At 47.4% G+C, this 21,266-nt stretch overlaps 1 protein-coding gene across 7 annotated transcripts in view; it reads left to right on the top strand.

Moving 5' to 3' along the window:
* Positions 1–21,266, top strand: part of SPATA5 (spermatogenesis associated 5) — a 183,110-nt gene that overhangs the window by 105,051 nt on the left and 56,793 nt on the right. The gene's annotated exons all lie outside the window — the stretch shown is intronic.

The following is a 21,266-nucleotide window of genomic DNA, read 5'->3' on the forward strand; positions in this document are numbered from 1 at the left end:
AAACACGGGGAATGTTGAGGTCGTGAGCAGGGCGGATGAAGGAGTGAACACCTGGAGCCCTCAGCCCACTTTGCAGGATGGAGACTTCCTGAAGCTTCAGGAGAGAAGGAAGGATTTGTGTCAGCCAGTGAGGTCAGGGTGAGTGGGCTCATGAAAGAAGAACCAAATGGTGGGAAGGACCAAGCTGGAACTTGAGAACTATGATCGGATTATGTTTATTCCACAAGGTTCTTTTCTCTTTTTCTTCTTGTCAGAAATCTGAGGTTCAGTGGAGAGCAAACGGTTCCGCCTTAGCATTTACCATTGCAGATCCAACAGGCAGCCATCTCGGGCTCCACACTCTGCTCAGCCCCGGGACCCGGCCGCGAGTGTGTCCCTCGGCCTCTGCGCAGGGTTGGGACAGTGGGTGGGCACAGACTAAAACTGTCACCCCAAACAGTGTCAAGAATGTGTGGAAAAGCTTCAGGCCACACAGAGCTGGAAGCAGGATTAGGTGGGGAAAGCAAACGGGTTCTCTTTGGAGCTCCTGACAGTTGAGGTATTTTTAGGAGTCAGCTCTGCCCTCCCCATCACCTAATTAGCATGTGCAAGGACTGGTTGCTTGTGTACTTTGACTGCAGTCCTTGGCACTGATAACCCTAAACAAAGCTGCAGGCACTAATTACCTCCTTTTCCTGATCTGAATTTCCATGCGCTTTTGAACTAGTGAGTCTTCTAAGGCCTTCGAAGAGGGCTTCCCCATCATTGGAGAGACAGTCACTTCCCCTACAGTCAGAGAACTAGATTGTGAAGTACAGCTTTTTGGCAGAGGTTTTGATGTTGCAAATCTGATAGCAGCACACACAAAAAAATCAGTGTGCCTTTATTTATTTGTTTTTATGCATCCAAATCAGCATTGCCTGCATATAAGAGGAGACAATTATGAAGGTTTACTCTAAGATACTCGTGAGATATGTGTGCTTTGTTATAGAAAACTTGGAGGCAAAGGGGGTTTATTTTTTTTTTTTGATTGTCAGATTCCATCTACAACTAATAAATAACGTATCTCTTTTCGATGTGCTGCTACCTGATTTTTTTGTAGTAATGCTGAGAAGGTAAAGAGAATAAAAATTAACTTTGCATCTACGTTAGCTGAAAGGAAAGTGATTGGTTGAATTACTGAGCAGCACAATTGGAAAATGACATGGAAGTTTCTTTCTTTTTGTTTAAAGGGCCAGGAAGCACTTGGGACTGATGAGGTTGCATTGAGTCAGACCTACTAGCTTGAAGCATAGAACTATTGTTTTTCTCCAGAGTCTTGACCAAGATAATATAGTCTCATAGACCAACAAAAGTAACTTAGTCTAGGGCTTTCCTTCGGTTTTTAAAATTCACTTTTCTTAATATTTTCTCCAGTTACTAAAACTGTATGACTTGGGTAAGTCACCGTGCTTCGGTCCTTAACGTGGGTTATTAATCTACCCCTTGAACGGGGTCATTGTGAGGACGGGATGACATCACGTCGGTGGAAGGATTGGAAGGGCAGGACAGTGGCTGGTACTTACCCCGTGGGCAGCAGCTCTCGTTTTCAGTTAAACCTGTGGCTTCAGCCTCGTGCGTGGTTGCCCTTTAAAGTGCTTCAAACAGCCCGGCGCACCGCTCTGCCTGTTGTGACAGTTATTTCCAGCATTGTCACTGGGTTTTGTTTTGTTTTCAGGACAAATTTTTTAACAGAGCAAACAAGTAAATTGTTTTACTTCACTGCTAAGCGGGGAAATAAAAATGGGTGAGGTAATACCACTAGACATGAGGCAAACTGGTGGGAGGGGGCGAGAGAAGAGCCAGTAGCACAGAAGCAGTCGGGGCAGCACATGCAGGTGAGGTAAGAGCGGACAGGTAGGGCAGCGAAGTTCCAGAAAGTTCTTCCTTCCGAAATCCATTCACTTGTTCTCTCTCTCTCTCACACACACACACACACACACACACACGGTGAAACCCTAGGCTCGGGGCTCTCACGCCCATCGTTTCACAGCATCGTCACCCTGCACTGTGCTTGGTCAGTTGTCCCTCTTCCCCTTCAGACTGCAAGCCTTTGAAAGCAGGAAACGTGCGTCTTGCTCATCACTGGAGTCCTAGAAGGCATTCAGTAAATATTTAAATTTCAAAAGCAGGGCTTTGCATTACCAACTTGTATTTTTCCACGGTTTTTTTCCCTAGTATTTTCCATCAATAGGTCTTGAATGTGAAATACAGATGCGTGTGCGTGTATGTGTGTGTATGTGTATATATACATATGTGTAATGCCTTGACTCTGTGGAGCATATTTGCCATTACTGCAGGTAATGTTTTTGTTTCTAAATGCACATACATGTTTTTAATTTGGAAGTCTCCGTGCTTATTAAATTAAATAGCTATGCTGTTTAACATAACGGGGCTCGCCAGCTCTTCGGGAAACACAGCCTTGCTCACGGCACTGGCGGCCTGCGTTCCTCCATCCTCCCCTCCCCTCCTCTCCTCGCAGGGTCCGCAGGTCTTCAGTTCGTGAGGCCGCGCAGTCGACGCTGCCGCGCAGCCTCGTTGCTTCTTGAACATTTGGTTTAGGAAGTGGGGTAATTAGTGTATAAACATTGTGCAGCAGAGCTGCTCTAATTAGTGCCTTTTGGCCTGGATTCAGTGATAAACAAAGTGAGATGCACGTCAGCATTTGTCCTCACAGTTTATAAAAGCCCTGTTGTGGCCTGTGGGTTTAGCACAGTGAAGACACATTTGATAGTATAGTAGTGGAAACCGAGAGAATGGCCTCCACACAGTAACTTAGCTGCCCAACTTCGAAGGCTTTCGTTAGCCTTAATTATTCAGAAATCCTAACCTTAGCCGTCCAAGTGTGTCCCTAATAACTGTTCACATCGTTGGTGGGACGTTGCGTCTTTAATCTGTGCCGGAGCCAGTTTCTCCATACCCCTGTAATGTGCTAGCAGAAGAAGAACGCTGATGGAGACCATCCAGATGCAGTGGATTAAAGATCAGGTTCAAAGGCAAACCTTTCCAGCCACTTACGGGGCCATCAGCACATTTTCTGAGGTTCAGATTTTCTTTGTCTCTGAAGTCCCTTACTCCTGGAAGGCACTGCTTCCTGTTTTTCAAGCATAAATGCTCAGAAGATTCCTCCCATTGCTATAACGTGGTCCCCGTCAGGCCCCGCTGCTTCGGGATGGGTCATTGTTCCCAGAGGCCGAGAGCAGAGCTTTCTGCCGGACAGACCATTTCTTATGGATGCTCTGAGCTGAGAACTGGGGTCTGGGGATGAGGTCTAGGTACCAGTTCTCAAGAATCGTGTGAACTCAAGAGTGTTGATTGGCAAAAACCTATTTGTGATTAATTAACCTATTAACCTTATATGAAACTGCTGGGCTGAAAATGGAAAGTAAATATGTAAAAAAAATGTAGAAAATGTAATAGACCAATAATTGTCAAAGAAATGGAAATGATAATCCAGTCTCCCCTCTAAATTCTACACAAACTGAGTAAACAGGTGCACCTCCCCGAGATAAACAGGGTTTTGAAGACACTCTGCCAGATTCCTGGGGGTGTGGCTGCCGTCTCACGCAGACTGCCATCCTGGACCACTGCCTCCCCGTGCAAAACATGGAAAGGAAGGTTGGCGGTGGTAGCGCTGCCTGGCCGATTTTGCACAAGTTGTGCAACTTTAATTCCGAAAGAATAGTGTAAGAAAACAAACCTACAGGCCCGCGTCACTGACAGTGACAGGTGTTAGGAATTTTAAATGAAACACCAGCTAACCCAATCCAGCAGGAGGGCTTTAAAAGAACACAGCCTCATGGATCCAGAGAGCAGACTGACAGCTGTCAGAGGGAGGAGGGGAGGCTGAGTGAGAAGGGTGACCAGACGGGCAAAGAAGAAAAGACTCCTGGGCACAGATGCAGAGGAAAGGGGGTGCGGCAGACAGAGGCGGGAAGTGGGTGAGTGCTGATGGAGGGGACTGCACTTGGGGTGGTCGGCACGTGACCCACGTACAAGTGATGTGCTTTTGAACTGTACACCCGAAGCCTATGTAATTTTATTAACCAACACCACCCCAATAAATTCAACAAAACATAAGTGAAAATAAATTAGAAAATTAAAAGTATAGTATTTATCTCTGAAAGTTAAGAATCATTTAACATCTTAAAAAGTCAGTGAAATCTATATTAATATTGAAAACATATGCATGATAAACACACAAAATGATACACTTGTCTAAAAGAATGCTGAGAGAGTACCTCATAAAACTTAACTCCAATTTGTGGCCAAAAGTGTAGAATAAACTACAGATAGAAGGAAACCACAAACTCAGGGAAGGTTATATTCCAGACCAACAGCAAACATCAAAACTAAAATGGTAAACGAGCTTTAGGCAAAGCAAGACAAACATACCTGTTAATACTGATACTCTTATTACAGGTCTGGCTAATCCAAAAGAAAAAAAAATGAAGTAAAATAAAGATGGACAGAGAGGGAAGGGGGGAAGAGAAAAGCACAACAGACCCAACAGTCTTTATTTAGAGATTATGTGATGTCTACATGTGCAAACTATTAGGACTAGCAAAAGCAAGTTGTATACTTTGAAATATCAGGCCTTTTGTTTTCCTACATTTGCAAGAACTACTAATTCAGAAATTACAAAACTATAATGCATTTAGGCATTAACCCCCAAATACATGACTATATAGGACAAGTTGTAAAATGTTACTGGGGGACAGTAATGAAGACTCGAGTCACTGAAGAGCAGGAACACATTCACTCATCGGTAGTGAGGCGTAGAACAATGTAAAGATGTCCGTTCTTGCCACATACAGATCCAACTAAAGTTACAATAACATTTTTTTTTTTTGAGGAATGCAAATAAGATCCACTAATAGCTAAATCTATGTTGAAATGTACTTAGAAGAGCAGTGAATTTCTGGACCAGACTGTAACCTGTGTTAGCATAAGCAGCACGGAGCGGGCACCAATGAAACCGAGGTGGGTGCTCGGGGCAGACGCACCGTGGGCAAGGAGGTGCGTTGCTCTTGGAAAGGCTGGTTCACTGGATGAAACAGTGTGGCTGGGCCCTGCCTCGAATCATACAGTACATGAGCGCCAACGAGAGCAGAGACCGAAAATGACAGGTGAAACTGTGGAGGTAGTGGAAGAAAATGTCAGAGACTATCTTTGCAGCCTCAATATGTAGAAGAACTTAAACCCTACCCCAAAAGCGCAAACTGTTAGTGATAAACTGATAGCTTTGCTGCAGCAAAACTAAGGATTTCTGCTGAGCAAGTTACGGGATAAACAAAGTTATCGTATCAGTGACAAAGGGAAGAAGAAGATAGTTATAACTTCCGGACTGCAAAGAGATAAATCTGCGACTGTATGCAAATGCTTGCAAATTCAAGAATAAGGAGGAAAATTAGTATATGTAAAAGCAAAGATTATTACTAGGCAGGTCATGGAAGGAAATTCCTAAATGGCCAGTTGTATCAGGAGAGATGTTCAACATTGGAAGTAGAGAAATGCCGATTAAAATAACAATAACACACCACTTCACACCCGTCTATTTAGGAAGAAATTTCAGAAAAATCAGTTGATATATCGAAATGTAGGTGAAGATAGGGGTCTTGGGGACACTTAGGCGCTGCTGGTGGGGACCCAGACTGAGGCTCGGAAAGCAGCCACACGGCCCGGAGCAACGCGTGTGTGTGACTTGTCCCCCAGGAGGCCCATTTCTGTGTGCACGTAACAGTGGAACAGCCCGGGTCTGGAACAGGCTCTGTGTTCCAGGACGTTTATTGCAGAATTGTTTCAGGTAGTATCGAGTTGGGGACGGCCTAAGTACCTATCACTAGGGGAATGGTTACACAAAACGTGATAGATGCACTCTCTGGAACACTTTGGAAGTGTCAGAAGCAATAAATAAAGGTCCTGGCAGCGCCCTCCAGCCAAAGACACCCCACCCCTGCAGTGGGACACACCGGGGTTATTCCTCGTTGCTCGGCGGGGGAGAAGTGTGGGGCACCTTGGCGAGCGGACGCCTGGAGGACTTAGACCTGAGCTCGTCGGTTCTCAGATAGTCTGAGGGTGAGCTTACGGTGGAACTTTGCCCTGGCGTCGATGCTGGCAGGATCTGTGGTCCTTCCATGGTATCTGGAAGGAGGGGCGAGTAGCGGGTGTGTGGCTGTTTTTGTGGCTTGGACAATGTCCCCATTCTGTCTATGTTCAGACAAGGTGATCATGCAGTGGTCTTTCTCTGTCAAGACCATCCATCGTCACACAGTGGCCTTGTCTGCTGGGGGTGTCTGTTAACACGCTGTGTGCAGCAGGACGCTGAGGGCATGTCGGAGGTGGGAAGAAGGCCTGGCTGGTTGTCGCCAGCAGCCCTGCCTGCGGCGCTGCGCTCCTTCCCAGCCATGCGGCCGCACAAAGAGAACTGAAAACCGGACCCAGATTGTGGAAGAAGAGGCAGGGTCTGTGGCATGGAATTATGTATGTGAATCAGACACAGAAGTCAATAGCAGTGTGTGTTATCAGTCAAGGGTGACCACGGATCCAAGGCCGTGGGGCAGATGCAGAGTCTCCATCATCAGTGAGGATGGAGGGAAGCAGCCGGTGGCACAGACTGGGGCCAAAGGCAACACTTCGAGGGGAGCCTCGTGAGGACCCCTGTGCTCCTGTGCTAGAGGCTGAAGGTCACGAAAGCTGGGTTCTCAGCTGAGGTCCAGAACCAGGGTGCACATCAGCGGGAGGGAAGGAGTGGGCGCTGGGGCCCGGGTCTCCCTGCACTTAGGGCCCCTGCCTGTGCAGGTGGGGAGGAGGACCGCCGCCTCCTCGCTTTCCCTGAATCGCTTTCATTTCCCCCAGCAGGAATGAGCTGCTGTAACGATAGCGTGTTGCTGCTTGTTGAAATAAAACATGCCCACCAGTGTAAAATGAGAGCATTCATATTTCATGTGGGAACTTGATTTAACTTTAAACATTCTCAAAAGCTTTGGAAATGTTTTAAAAATGCACCTCATATTAGCTTCAGAGAAAGTTTATTACATCTTAGGTAAAAGGTTTCTTCATTTACCTCCAAATGAGTGTCTGTAGTCATGTTCTAGCGCCATCCCTTACGTCTTAACTGTAGAAGGGAGCTTGTGTTTTTAAGGAGCAGAGAGACTTCCTACCTGATTGGTGCTCCTTGAAAAGCAAATGTCCTCATGTCTTGAGAGAATTCACACCCAGTTCTGTACGAGGCATTGATAGGTAGTGTGAAGAGCATAGTCCTCAATTTTTAGGAAGGAGGAAAACTTGATTTTGACTTTGGCACTTTTCTGCACAGCTCTCAAGTGACCCCACAGGTGTCTGTGCCCTGGGGTCCTCCTGGTGCGTGGCCTCCCCTTCCCCCACTCTCACCACGGTGGGGCCGTGGCTTCCTGGGCGTGCTGTCTGGGTCAGCCAAGGCACCTGTGGGGTCCCCCCGCCCCCCTGTCCTGTCTCACGGTCACTTCTTATTCTTCATTGGCTGTGTTCTGGTGTTATTTCTGAAACATTCTTTCTCATAACTTACGTCATTTAGTTGTCAGATAAGACAATGTACAAGTATAATAGGGTAGCTCTTACGTCACCAAATCCTGCTCAGTCATCTTTATAATTACTTGGACGTTCATTAACATTATAGGAGGAAATACGGAGCTTTTTCTGTAAGCATTCAACACCCTGAAATTAGTTTGCGAGGACACTTGCCCTTTATTATGCTACCTCCATGATCCACGGGAGAGTCCGCAGGTTTCTTCCATACCCATCAGTACATAGAGTGAACTTCGACTTAGGAAACAAACTCCGTTCGCATCCTGAACAAGCCCCGGTTGGCGACCCACTCTGGCATCTCTCACTAGACGTGACGTGTGAAACCGCTGTGCTGCGTGAGGCCTCTGTTGCCCTGACGGAAGCCCCAGTATTTCTGTAGAGCTTGTTCATTCACGTGCCTGGGTTTCATTTCCCCAAATTTCTGTGTGTTTCATGCAAATTCCACATTTGTTTCATGTAGCTAGGATTAAGAAGGAACCCTGTTCTCAAAATTGGGCTGTATATAAATCGTCCAAATAAATCGTCCAGATTCACATTTTCCTGAGAAACAGCACAGAGAACAGTCGCTGCTAGCGTCTTTTAAACCCATAATGTGGTTGCCGCACGCTGTTTGCAGTGAAGACCTCAAATCATGAGGCACAGGAAGAAGTCGGCACAAACAAGTGCCTTTCGAGGAACCCGTTCAAGCCGTGTCACCGACCAGACCAGGACCACAGCAGCTTCTGCCGGCACCAGCAGCCTGGAGGCAGCAGGATGGGAGTGGGCAGGTCGCTTCCTCGCCTAAATAACCAATGTGGTTTTTCTCCGAGTCTTCACGTCCTTACCTGACATGCACTAGAAGCAGGATTTTATTAGTATCTCCGTATCAGGAGTGGAACTCGGCACAGTTTTCTGTCCATGTGCCCACACGTCATAAATGTCACCCTCTTGCAGCTGCCATGAGGATTAGTGTTTGCAGCACTGGACAGCCTGTTGAAGTTGTTCACTTGGAATAGTGTTCTTTCCAGGGGAAATCTGTCAGAGAGGGTAGACGGTGATTGTTCTATCAGAGAGGGAACACGGTGTTTTGAGCATGTGATACCAAAGGGAAGGGAAAACTTGTAAAGAATTTAGTAGTATAGCCATTGACTTGGCTATTTTACAAGGACATTTGGAACTACAGTGATTTTTAAAAAATCTCTTCAGCCACTGGTGGTAGGAGATAGATTTCATGTTTATAGAGGTTCCTAGGTGGGACAGGCCTTTGGCTTTGAACGTGACAGTGGCTGGCACCGCAGTGGGAAGTCATCTGGTGTCATTGCTGACATCTGAGACCCAGTGTGTCTAGTGGGCACGGGCTGGAGTTTGACTTGTGTTTTGAGGAGCAGATTCCCTAGGCGAGGTAAATGCATGCTCTTGGCATTCATATGAGAATCCTCTGTTCTGGTTCTTAGCTCTGACACATTGTAGACAAGTAGTAAACCCCACGATATAGATCTACGGTCCGAGAGGTTGCTGAGAATACAAGTGTTTCAAACCTGAAATCCATTTACCTTAAAACTCTTCTGTGTTTTGAAGGAGAAAAGAATATCATGTCTAATTCTCCCTTTATAAAGAAGTTTAACTCCGTTTTAAGATTGTGCTGTTACCTTATATACCAGGGCTGGGTGGAGGGGGGGTGCAGCGTGTTCTTTTTGTTCTTAGGTCTCAGTGTCCCCACGGGGTCAGCAGACCTTTTCTGGAGAGGCCCAGGGCCCAAATCTGAGGCTCTGCCACCCTCTTCCCCCGCTTCCTCCTCCTTTGTTCCCTCTGGTTTTCACAACTTTCCTGAAACTCGCAGTAGCTGTTCCGAATTCGAGTGGCCTGCAGAACAGACCTGGCCCACTGGTGCTGTCTCGTGAGCTTTTGGCTCCAGGGCCAGCTCTGCCCGGGTGCACTTGCGGCTTGGGCCGCTCGGTGTCATTGGCCTTGGCCCTTTCGTGACGATTACCCGAGAGTCTGACCACGTGAGGATCTGTGAAACACGATGCGTTTGCTTTAGTTTTGTCATTTTGGGTGCCAGTTTAGTTACTGCAGAAAAATGATTTGCTTGTGCTTCAACTAAATTCTATGAATGCCAAGGTGAGTATCACCCCGGGCCAAGCCACCTGTCACTGTGCTGTGTCACAAGGGCTGAATTCGAGTCCTCGATTCGCCACCTGCTGGACAGGGCTCCGTGGTCTCAAGCAGCCACCAAACCACTGTTTCAGTTTCCTCCTCTTTAAATTCAGGAAATGACACCAGCTCTGCCTGCCTCTTAAAACTGTTTATTTTCTAATTGAAATGTAGACACTGCAAATCCTCTGTAAACTATAAAACAAAATCATTATGAATCATTCCTTTAAACTACATGCTTTTATAACTGTGAATTTTCCTTTATAAATTTTATTATAGGGAAATAATAATTTTTATTTAAAACCACTAGCTTAAATAACAACCAACAAGGCCAATAATACTTCTTAGTGTAACATCTGGAAAAACGGTAGCTACTGAGTGGTCCCGTTAAGTAGGGGACCTTTTTCCAGCTAGAACTAGACCTGGATTTGGGTGACACTGTTCTCTTCCAAAGGTGTCAGTCGCTCTCCAGAGTGTAGACAGTCTGGTTCTTAATGTAGTGCCTTGCGTGTGGGAGCCTCTCAGACATTTGCCGACGTCTCTAGGACCTTAGTTTGATGTGCCTGGCGCCCCTGTTTACCGTTGAGAACGTCAGGCAAGCCATCTTTTCTTAAACAAGGAGGTTTCACAGTTGGTACGCTTTAGTTTTCTCAGGTAAAAAACACGTCCCTCTTCCATTGTTATCAAGTTGTAAAACGTCATTTTGGTGCCACAACAAGCTCTTACTTTTAAAAACTTAGAAGGGAAGTGTTGTATTGGCCTCTCGGCGAATTATCAGAACTCTCGTTCAGCTCTGTTTCAAAGGGACTTCTGTTGGGTGAAGTGCGAACATCGATGTTCACGGAACGCATCATAATGTCAAATGCCCAATGTTATTGGGCGTTTTGGGAAGGTAGATAAAAGTACAAGAGTATATCATTCAGAATGCTGATAGACATTCCAAGTCACAAATTCATTAGAGTGTAATACCAAAATTCCCAGAGGTTTTAATAACTAAGGACACAATAGGCTAGGACTCCCGCTGTAAGTGTTATTTTGGAGATGGATAATTCATGCACTTCTGTTTTGGTTTACAACTGATAATAGTCTTATTGGTACGGATGATACATCGATTCATCTTGGATGAATATTGTGACTACAGAATAATTAATGTAAAGGGTGATTTCAACACAAGCAGTAGAAAAGTTGAATAAAAATTATTTAGGATTAAAGTTTTATTTTTACTTCGGTCGAATCCTGGCTTTTCTGATAATGGGGCAGTTTGACCTTACCGTTTCCTGCCTGTAAGACAGCTTTTGGGGTTCAGGGAATGGCTACAGCCTGTTCCGGTAGCAGCTGGTGGGCATGTGGAAGCCGGGGGCCTTCTTCTCTGCAAAGAGAGCATGTTCTTCTGGCTCGTGAGCTTTGGTTTTCTCAAACCTAGTAACCTTGTAAAAGATACATCATTTTAAATTGGAACTTCAGTTGGAGTGTCTGAGGGAATAGAAGAACCAAACATGTATGTTGTTGGGGGTGTGGGGTTGTTCCTAAGAAGTTCCTCAGAATTTTCTTACCTTAATAAAGGTAAGGAAAACGCCAAGTGCCATTCGTTGGCCTTTCAAAGGATGGGCCGCAGGTGGGGAGGCAGCCAGGGACTGTGCACCTGGCCTGTGCGGGCTTCACTTGCAGGAGCGTGGCGGCTGCACTGCAGACCCCACCCAGGGGTCTTGTCTGCAGGCCCCAGCTGGGCCCTTCCCTGCGCATGGCTATTCCAGGAGGGAAGGGGAGGGGGGCAGTGCCTGGGGACAAAGGGAGAGGCTGGGGAGGAGCCACGCTGGCTAGTTCCCACATGCCTGCTGGGTTGTCCTTGCGTTGTAAATAAGGTAGGTAGCCAGTCCCAGCATTGAAGACTCCACGGGACCACCGCAGGGAGCAGTTGGGGCGGTCACCGGCCCTGTTGGTGACGGAGTGTGTTTGTGTCCGGGTGCCCCTGGGCCCCGCCCCACGGCCATTGTTCTGTGAGCATTTGCTGTTCCCAGGTTCCGCTCCTGGTGAGGCGCCTGCAGTCCTTCCCGCAGTCCTTTTGGGTGGGGAGGGTGGAAACCACTACACAGAAGGAAGCACGCGGAGCCTCGACTGGCCAGTGTGTCTCTTACTCCAGACTTTGCTTTCGACCAGAACTGTGCCGAGATTTTCATTTAAAAATACATCATTTTCTCTTTGTAAATAGAATATTACAGTACAGTCCTGAATTTATTTATTAAAATATTAATATATTTTTAATATTTCTGTTTGAAGTTTTAAAGTTCTGGCATCAATATTTTATTTATTACAAATCATACATAATAATGGTATAAATATTTTCTGAGCTAATGTGACTCTTTATGCCCTAAGGGGGAAAAAGGCCAGACTCTAGACTTTAAATATGCTTCTGCATTTTAAGAAAAAGAAGAAATGAAATTACTTTGATTCTTAATCTTTCACTTTTATCTCCTGTTATTAAATAAATAGAATACAGTGTTATAGTTCATGTGAATTTAATAATCTGTATATTTTGAGGACTTACATATTCTAGTATAAACACACTTTCACAAAGTTTGCCCTGCAACAGCCTTTTATTATAGTGATTTTTTCCCCGTGAATTTCATTATTAAAACTACAAACCATTTTTTTAGTTTTGACATTTTTAACTGCCGCAACATATTTGTTTTTAAACATCTCTATCCTTGAAAGAAAAACAATAACTCTCCCATAAAATATTCACAGCCATGAAACATTAACAGCATTTCTGCGGCTACTCAGGATGAGAACCAGCGTCTTTGGCAGAGAGATTATCACTCTCGTTTCTCTTCCCGAGCCGACCGTAGTCACAGGAGACCATGTGACCTCCGTGTTCATGCTGGGGTGGCATCTCACTGGCCTCCCGCCTCGTCTTCAGGGTAACGCTGTTCTTCCCCCTTAGTCTTTGTCCTTCCTTGAAACTTACTGCTCTTTTCCAAAAGTCTTGGTTCGGATCACTTCTGCTTCAAATACTAACCATCAAAGATAATTCTGTTTTGACAACGTATCTGTTCTGTGTCACATCATAAAAGTATCAGTTTATAGACAGACACCCTGTGATTGGAGGGCACTGGGTCTGTATCGGGCCCAGAGTCTGTAAGTCAGCTGGGTTTTGTTCTGTAACTGTTGGGCAGTCCTCGAATTCCTTACTTTGCAGGTTTATCAAGTGCGTTTCTATGGATTATTCCTAAACCCACGTCCTGCTTACAGGTTTAAGTATGTGAGGTAATGGCTGTGAAACACAGAGCCAGACGTATTTGCTGGTTGTGGCTGTCACTTCTCCGAGTCGTCCTTCTTCCCTGGTCACACTTTCCCACTTCTCCAGGGATGTTTGGGGGTTTTACCTGCAGGTTCAAAAACTATCCTTTTGTGTTGACTCACTTAACTCAGCAGGCAAGCAGAGGTGGGTGATGAGTGCTGGAGGGCGTTTGGGAAACGGAGGGGCTTTTGTGCCGCCCCTTCCCCAGCCCCTTCCAGGTCTCCTCCTGTCTGTCTCATGGTGGCCCACTCAGTAATTTCTCGGAAGGAAGGGCCGTCCAACGGAAGCAACCAAACAGGCGGAGGCAAAAAGCGGACATCACTGCGCAGTCCCCACGTTTTCTTTGCGCGCCATCCCGTGTGAAACCGTACTGAGTAACAGCAGAATAACGTTCAACAGGGATGCTCCCCGCGTTTCCTGCCCAGGCTCATTGATTGGCTTCTTGATGTGGTTGCTGAGTCTCAGAGTCAGTGTCAGCATATGCTTTACTTAAATACTTTTCCAAACTTGAGATCCCGAGAACAGCAGTGTCAGTACACACTTGTTTAGCGGGTGTGAAAACTCTGAGTCCTGAGATGCGTCCTCGTGTGCCACCCTCGCGTCACCGATTCACATGTAGGGAGGCTCTGAGGGTTTTCAGGAGATAGTGAGGAGGAGTCAAACCTCCTGCGGTTCAGAAGAGTGATTGCTACGCACCTTCCTGGCGTTGCCTGAGTGTGCACACTCACTGTGTGATTCCCGAGCACGTGGAAAACAACCGCGGCGGAGTCAGTGGCCCGGAGAGTCCAGTTATCCCGGGTTCACAGACTCACGTTCCGTCTGTGCGTGTGTATTTTAGGTGATTGTCCACTGATTAGCATATCACGTGTGCTTCGTCCACCCATAGGCTGGGAGGCTTATTGAAAAAACAAGTTGTGGAGAATCTGGGGACAAAGTTAAGACAAAGCAAGTGAGTGGCTCAGGTCTAAGCTAGACTGAAATTGGATTTGTAGCATTAAATCCTATTAACAATGCAGTTGTTTTTATTGGACACTAAACTATATCAGTAAATACAGAAATTTCTACTGCGTGCCAGGCTTAGGAGTGGGTTCTCTGCTGTAGGGAAACTGAGGCAGGCATAGCTCGTCTCATCACGCTCTGATGTACAAATCGAAGGTTTGTGGCAACTGCTTCAAGCAAGTGGCTGGCGCTGTTTTCCTGGCAGACTCAGATGAGGGTGAACAGCAGTCAAGTATGTTTTAGTTAAGGCATGTACATTTTCAGATGGGGTCATAGTGGAAAGGTAACTCTCATGCCCACCGGGAAGCCAGGAAGTCCGAGGGACTTGCTTCGACCCACCTGCCTCATTTGTCACAACATGTGCTCGGTTTATTGCAGGGGCCCCGAGCCGAACCCACCATAGCTCTGGCGCCTACAGCCTTTTGTAGGCAGCAAAACATGAGCATGTGAGAAATGGTTACATGTCTCCGGTTTTTAAAACCAGTTCAAAGTATAAGAAGAGACAGCCTAAGAGATACCGAATGGTTTTACAGATCACTGTGAACCAAAAGCAGAACCAGTGTTTTGACTCCTCACGGTTGAGTGGTAGACCGCTGACAAATCCATTCTCCGCGCCACGCAGCAGAAGTCCCGTACTGCATGACTCCGTCAAACCAAGCCGGGGACTCCTGTGAGTCCGAAGGGCATCTAAGACGAGTAGTACTCTTCCCTCTGAAGCCGGGGGGGTTGCCCCCCTGAGGACATCTGATCGTGTGTGGAGGCATTTTAGTTGTAACGACCGGAGAGAGATTCCTGGCTCCCACTGGGTAGAGGCCGGGGTACTGCTGACCATCCCGCAGGGCACAGGACAGGCCCTCACGGAAAGAAGGGCCGGCCCCGGTGCTGGTGTTGCTGGGCCCGGGGAACCCAGTTCTGGGGCGTCCCCATTCTTCTGTAACCCCCGGTCTTTTGTAGGGAAGTTTGTTCAGCGGTGATTGTGTGTTTCCTTTTTGTCGTCCTTTCTCATCTGCTCAGACTTACAAGCCGACCACAGGTGGGACCTGGGGTGGCCTCCAAGGTCCAGCACCTCCTGCTCTTCCCACCAGAACCTCGGGTGTCTCTTCTTAAACTTGTCTTTTGCAGCCCAGCCGTCCCCAGACATCTCCAGTAACCCCCACCTTACACCGGTCCCATTCAGATCGATTTGTTAAACACAGGTAGAAGCTTTCACTTTGCACGCGAATATTCGGAGGAAGTGGCCACGCCCTGGACAAGCTTCCTGCCCCTGTTTTCTCTGCAGTCCCTGCCGTGGCTGTCCCACCCTTTATTTCTGGTCGCTGCCTTCTCGGGCCTCCACTGCTCTGCTGCCTGGGTTGGTCCACTGGTTTGATCCCAGTTTGTGATCATCTTGCCACTTGCTCAGGTCACTGGAAGGTGGGAGATACACTGTTCCCAGGTGTAGTCCCCGGGTGTCACCCCACCGCTGTGGCTCTTCTCTGCCTCTCACGTGCAGGTGGGGAAGGGCCCTTCCTGGCCCTGCCGCCTGCACCCGCCGAGCAGTGGTTCAGGCGGTGGGTATGGCCCTCTTCGGTAAGAGCACTTCTGGCATCCGGCAGCATCCGAATTCGGTTTTCCATCTCAGTGCTGATGATCCGGCAAGAAGTAAAGCGGTGTGTTCTCTATAGCGAGCCCCACCTGACTTCACGGTCATGGCCAGATTCCACAGAGATGAAGGGAGGACTTGGAAGTATCACTTTTCCGGTTAGTTTTCCATCTCTTTCCTGTGCCTGTCTCGTAGAGCCAGCAGAAGGGGAAAGGGTCTGAAGGCGCCCATCTCTCCTCCTCTTCCTGCGCTGGCGAGGGGACTGCCTCTCCCAGGCTGCTGCGCGGGGCTGATAATGCCGGTCTTCCCAGGGTTAAAAGAACGGCCGTCTGGGCCTGCGGAAGTCGGGCGCTGCTGTGGGCGGGTCGCGGCTGGATTCCTGACTCTGTCCTGTCCCGGGGTATTGGGGGCATCTGTTGTTCATGTTTTTTTGCAAAATACACTCTTTGCTCAGGTGGGTGTTGGGAAGAGTAAAGATACTTTTTAAAAAAAACTGCTTCCATGCAGAGTTTGCAGAAATGTTATTTTTTACCCATTACTCCTAGCAAACGCCCTCCGGGCAGCACTCTTGGTGGACTGCCAGCTTCTGGTGGGCACAGGAGCCATCGCGGGCAGTTCGACGGGACAGCCCAGAACGGGAGCAGGGGCGTGGATTGTTGTTTGGATCCAGGTACTCGTGTTAAAAGTGAGATTAGTATCTGTACAGGTGATTTCACACACAGAAGATGTATTTTGTGACACCCCCTAAACAAGGCACTTTAACTGTACCGTCTGCCGTTTTGTGGCTGTTTTTGGCAAGTGCCCCTCTCCCAGGACTCTGGGTCTTCTGGGGTCCCGACTGCTGGTCCCTTGTTGGTCGTGTGTTCCTCAGATGTTTTCTCCCGGTCCTGCTGCTGATACTTACAACAGACCTGCCGGTGGGCTTCCGTCGTGGCAGAGTTTTTCTCTGTAATCAGACCTCCCAGTCTCAGAGAGAAGGGAAGGGAGAAGGAATGAGAGAACGAGAGGGAGTAGTTGTGGGGCCGAAGTAGTTTTGGGGCTGTATAAATGTAACCACTCCTTAGCAGTAAAGCAGTTGAAATTACGTTCCACCCTTTGAAGGCCACTGCGAGGCTGACGTGGCCCCCGGTGAGAACGAGTTTGACGCCCCTGCTCTAGGAGACTCAAAATGGCATTCTTCAGGGCTTTCTGTTTGCTGAACACTCCCCAGTGTTACAAGAGTTTTATACATACATGAATGTGAAGCACTGACCTACAGTGCAGTATGCAGAGAAGGTAGAGTGAGGAGGGTTATTACCGTTATTCTAGTAGACACCGAGGTGCTGAGTGTCGTAACAGTAAGTAGCAAGCTCCACTCTGAAGCGGTGCAGGTGAGAGAAGGGCCTAACACTCGTCCAACAGCTGGTGAACGAGCGCCTTAGAGCATCGAGCGATGCGGAGCCCCGCGGCAAAGCTGCGCGCTGGGTGCGGTTGTGGGAAAGCTCTCCAGGTCAGGGTGAGAGCAAAAAAACGGACCCCAGCTTCTAATATGCAGTGCATTTCTGTTTCTAAAGTTGTGGAAAAGGACATAAAATACAGAATTGTAGTTCGTCAACACTTCAGTCAGAGCTGACATCTTTAAACTACACCTCGAAAATTAAAAGTACAGAAATGTCAGAAGAAGAAGAACAACAACAACACATGTATACTCTGTCTCAGTCATTCCTGAAAAGAGACCACACGCAAACTTACACTTTTAAGCCAAGAGGACTTTAACATGTACGAGGAAAAGAGCCTTACCGGCCCCAGAACCAGTGGCCCCCACGGACCGAGCGGAAGGGGTAGAGGAAGGAACCAGCGTTCTCCCATCAGCCTCTCCAGCCCCCGCCACTGCGTCCGAGGGTGAGGAGTGAGTCATTCTCTGCACTTCATTGAATCCTACAGCTTTACTGAACACAACTCGAAATGACGTACAAAATGTCTTGTCATGTGCAGTAGTCTTAGAGGGACAAACTAATCATCAAAATTTTTTTTATGAGGCACCTTACAGGGTTGTAGTTTCCACGCCAATTCATACCTCATAGCCTGCTTTATTTCCTGCTTCACTGTGTTTTGTAAGTGGTTCTTGGAATTTTAAAGGATTTATGCACTTCAGTGTTAGTTTGTGGGTGGCTTAGGGACTCGAGGGTGGAAGAGTGTCGGAGGTAGTCGGCAGCGGTCCTGACCCAAGAAATAGCAGGTTTAGCAGAGAGAGAGCAAGTTCGGGTGGAAGGGCTCAAGAAAAACTCGTTGAAACCTCAGTGGTGCCTTTTAGTAGCTTTTCTAGGGAAACGTTGCATTACATTAACACCGCAACATTTTTAAAAATATTCTTTCTTGATAAGGAAAAGCAAATCTCTCTTAATGAGTTATGTGAAATAAGGGAGTTTAAAAATTCAAAAAGGAAATACATCAGTATTCCGGTTACATTCAGTTAAGTTTATTTGGGTTTTTTGAATAGGGTTTCAATTTTTGAGTTGTAATTCAAAGTCGATGGTCAGTGCATGACCTTAAAGGTTAGGTTTCCCAGTTTAGTGGTGATGACAGAGCCGCCCAGTTCCATCCCTTAGCTCCTGGGCAAGACAGTGCTAATCGATTTTCTCGCAGGGTACCCCCTGCAATTGTTATTTCTACATCGCGTATGTGGGAAATACGCACACTCGGTCATGTAACTCTGAAGTGTCATTAGCGTTTCATTCATCCAGTCCCCTCCTAGTTCCTAAGGGGATATTGAGCTGATGGTAGCTCAGCGCTCCACCTCGAATGGTGACCGGAGCAGGGAAACCAGCTGATGGAGGAGAAGAGAAGCACGGCCGCTTTACATCCGTCCACCGTCACGGGCACCGTGCTGGTCCGTCAAGTAAGAAGTGAACAAGTGTGTCACACCGTTGGCTCTGTGCAGGGGAGACGGGCTCCCGAACCTCCCTTTTCTCACAGCTGTTTCCTGTCCTGAGAGGCCAGTCGAATCTTGTGGAGCGAATGTATAGCATGCACACCAGAATTCTTCACGAGCGCAAAGCTCCATGAGGCCAGTGCTAGGAATTTCCAATTTGGTGGTTTTCCTAATACTGAAAGAAACCGTTTAAAATCGCTGTTTAAGAAATGTCAGGTTCAGTTAACAGTCCTCATGGGTGGAAGAATCTCAGTGGCAAGTGTGTCCACGTGCTCCGCGTGTTGGGAGAGAGACTAGGAGGTAACGTCTGTGGGACACAGTTCTGGTTTGGAAATCTAGACTGTGCAAGACATCCAAAGTCTCATTTAACGATGGATCTACTAAGATAAGAATCCTAATCCTCCTCTGGAAAGAGCATAAGGCCAAACCACGTCCAGACAACAGGTTTCTGTGGGTGGTGGTCCGCCGGGCGCTAGGACACGCTTCCCCCTTGTTCTGCCGTCCCCGTGGCCCTCAGCCGCCACAGGCAGAGAGCGCGCCCCTCCAGTAACTGTCAGGACCGCAGCGACACCATTCTGACCTGGGAGGAAACCAGCAGTCCCTCCCCACCCTGGAAATGCTGCCCGTCTGTGCCCCCACCTAGTTCCCCTGCCTGCAGACTGTGTCCACTTAGAATGACCAGCCCCTCTCTCCCAGGGATGCTGGCTGGGTTTTTCCGATACTAAGCAACTTAACACAGTGTTCCTGAACATTCTGCACAAAAAGAGAAAGCACGTCATTTTTCTCCACATTAGACTCCTTGTTTGTGAACTTGAAAATTTCATACAGTGTGTGCGTAACAGGATCTTGGTTACTCCCGTGTGCTAGGCAGGTAACCAGGCGTGTAGAGCAGATGAGAGAGAGAGTCAAGTGAAGTTACAGGAAGGTACCTCTGAGATTTTCCAAGTTCACTACCAATTCATATCACTAGAAACAATGTCACTAATTTCCATTCCCAACACTAACGTCTAGTGTTAGTACCATTCTTGTCATGGTGTCTTGATTTTTGTATTTATAGGGGTAACTTTTCTGGCACCGCAAAGCTCTCTCTCAAGCATAAAACAGTAAATAAAATGAGTTGAAAAGATTATGGGTAATAGTAGGAAAGAATGCCGTCCTTCAGCTTCAGCGAAGGTGATCTTCGCTGTCGGAGGGCGCGTGTCCCCCTCCTGGTTTCCATTAGAACTGTGGAAGCAGGGCACCAGCTCTCTCCACCACGGTCCTTAGTCGTCGGAAACCTTTGGATTCACACACTCGATACTGGCCATTCCTACATTCGTTATAAGTAGCCAGATACATTCCAAGTACATTACAACCCACCACTCCAGGCAATACAGAAGCTTAGGGTGGCCCTGCCTCTCTTACTTGAGATGTTGTGAGCTCCAACAATATGAATGACCACTAGTGTTTGTTAGAACTTGTGTTTTCCCTACTTATCCCTAATAGTCATTTCTATTCTTAAATTCCTCCCTGGGCTAAGTGAGTATAGATGTAGCAGGTGTTATGAAGACAAGAACTAAAAAGGCAAAAACATTAAATTCCCTATTCTGCTTGCTAGTCTCCCTCCAGTTTTCTTTTTATAAGCATATGTACATTCCCTTTCATGGATGTGAGGAAGGAGTCGGGTGTTAACTTAGATAAAATTGTAAGTGTTAACTCTGTCAGCTAAGTTTTTGAATGCTGAACTAAACATGCTATTTAAATATCACAAAACAAGAGGAGGTCTGGGGTCTTGATGCCTTCGACAGAACTGTGCATTAACAGATAACAGAAACCAAGTGGAAGGCGTTCAGCTCAGAGCCACGTGGGGCCCCCCCCCCCCACGGTTGCCGGGATGGTTCACGCTGTGGCGTGTGTGCGTGGGCACACCTGTCTCACCGGAGTGCTCCTGTCTCCCTTGGGTCTCTCTCGTCTTCGTCAGACCCTGCTGGGCCCGCAGCCCCATTAGAAGGGTTCCTGCCCCCTTCTTAGAATTGTGTCTGAGGTTGGTGTGTGTTAGCACTGACTTGTGCTTTTTAATCTATTGTGTGTGACTTGCTGTGAACTAGAGTAAGAGAGGGGTGGGGGGAGACGGGCCAGGGACTGTGTTGGCGTCGGTGGGTTCGCACCCGGGACAAGAGTGAGCTGTGGTCCTGGGCCTTCTCGTGGCAGTGCGATGTGGCATCAGGGCTGCAGATTCGAGGCACAGGTAGTGGTGGTGGCACTGAGTGGTGGGAGAAGGGAAGGTCAGGTGTTGGGGACACGTGATGGGGACCCTGATCTTCGCAGACATGGAATATAACAGTGTTAGTGTTTATGTGGTGCAGAGGGACTTCTGTGTACACTGAACTCGTGGGCTTATCTGACCCACAGAGACAGGAAAGTTTTCAGCATCGTTGGTGGAATTATTATTTTGAATTTATGGAAGGAATTATTGCAGTAATCGATAAAAATAGAGCTCTCAATAGGTAATGACACATTAATTTTTACACATTGAAAATCTTAATTTGAGGTAAGCACTGTCATGTGATAAGCACTAGTTATAATAAATGATACAAGCTTTTTAATGATATTCCCAGATTTCTGGTGTTAATCTGCTGTCTGTCCTGTAAGCCCAAAGCTGCAGGCAGACCCACTGACCCTTAACGATTCAGGGCTCAAGGGTGTCTGTCCTGTTTGTGTGGAACACTTGCCCAAAGCAGACTTTGCTGTTCTCCTGGAATGGGCTTTTGCAAGATATT

This window comes from Artibeus jamaicensis, unplaced genomic scaffold (assembly GCF_021234435.1).
Source record: "Artibeus jamaicensis isolate MK-2021 breed Jamaican fruit bat unplaced genomic scaffold, CSHL_Jam_final scaffold_537, whole genome shotgun sequence".
Lineage (NCBI taxonomy): Eukaryota > Metazoa > Chordata > Mammalia > Chiroptera > Phyllostomidae > Artibeus > Artibeus jamaicensis.